At 32.1% G+C, this 1,071-nt stretch overlaps 1 protein-coding gene across 1 annotated transcript in view; it reads right to left on the bottom strand.

Annotated features, from left to right (window-relative positions):
• Positions 1 to 1,071, bottom strand: part of LOC108965969 (Y+L amino acid transporter 2) — a 9,210-nt gene that overhangs the window by 3,332 nt on the left and 4,807 nt on the right. The gene's annotated exons all lie outside the window — the stretch shown is intronic.

The raw sequence follows: 1,071 nt of genomic DNA, 5'->3' as shown, positions 1-1,071 counted from the left end.
TTAAAACTTGAAGTACATATTACATAAAAATTAAATAATAATTAACTAATATGTACATATGTATACAGCTAGAGACAGAGATTTATAATAATTATCGTAATTAGAAATATTACCGTTACTTTTAAGAGAGCGATATTTTCATGAATTTGTTATTAGTAGATCAATACTGCTTCTGTCGCCTCTTTAAGTGCGTGGAAAATAACAGTTATCATTTCCCCGCAGATACCGTTAATTTGTTTTTGTTAAATTTCGTCATAAATTCGTTGGACAATGATTTAGCGCACTTATAGTTTTCGGTAATTAATTGTGTTTGGTCCAACAAAGAATTAATCTCAGTTGTGAACTTGTATTCAATAGTTTTAATAATATTACAAAATTTAATAAAATGGCTACTGGGAACTACTGTTCGATTGAAAAAAAAAAATTCTTAGGGATCTTAAAAAAAACTGCACAAGTCAAGTAAAAATTGCTCAAATAGTAAAATGTTCAAGAAAAATGGTGTACAATKCCATCAAAAATGTTAAGAGTGATCCAAATATGTTAAAACAAAACAAAGTGCGTAAGGATCCCTCTCGCAAAACAACCCCCCGCGAGGACAAAATAATTCTTAGAAAGTGTAAAGCTGATCCTTTCAAATCCTCACGCGAGATTATGGTCAAAGTCAATGCGGAATTCGACTTAAACGTGTAAAGTAGACTAGCACGAAGACGTTTTACRTGAAAATAAGTTGTATGGACGTGTGAGCAGAATAAAACCGCTATTGTCGAAAAAATATATTAAAGCGYGTTTGTCATTCGCTCATAGCCATAGATCAAAAGATTTAAATTTTTGGAAAATTATACTTTTTACGGACGAAACTAGAATAAACCGTATTGATCCTGATGGTGAAACATTTGTCAATCCAAGGTACACCAGAAACACCGTAAAGCATGGGGGAGGAAATTTAAAAGTATGGCGGTCGTTTTCATGGCGTGGAGTTGGACACCTAGTAAAGATTAAAGGGGATATAGATAAATTTGCATACCTTAATATAGTGAGGAATACAATGGAGTCATATTCCTATGATATTAT

Source organism: Bactrocera latifrons, unplaced genomic scaffold (genome assembly GCF_001853355.1).
Source record: "Bactrocera latifrons isolate USDA-ARS-PBARC rearing strain unplaced genomic scaffold, ASM185335v1 scaffold_152, whole genome shotgun sequence".
NCBI classification, from domain to species: domain Eukaryota; kingdom Metazoa; phylum Arthropoda; class Insecta; order Diptera; family Tephritidae; genus Bactrocera; species Bactrocera latifrons.
The sequence above is the reverse complement of the archived record's forward strand: the minus strand, read 5'-3'. Positions and strand labels throughout refer to the sequence as shown.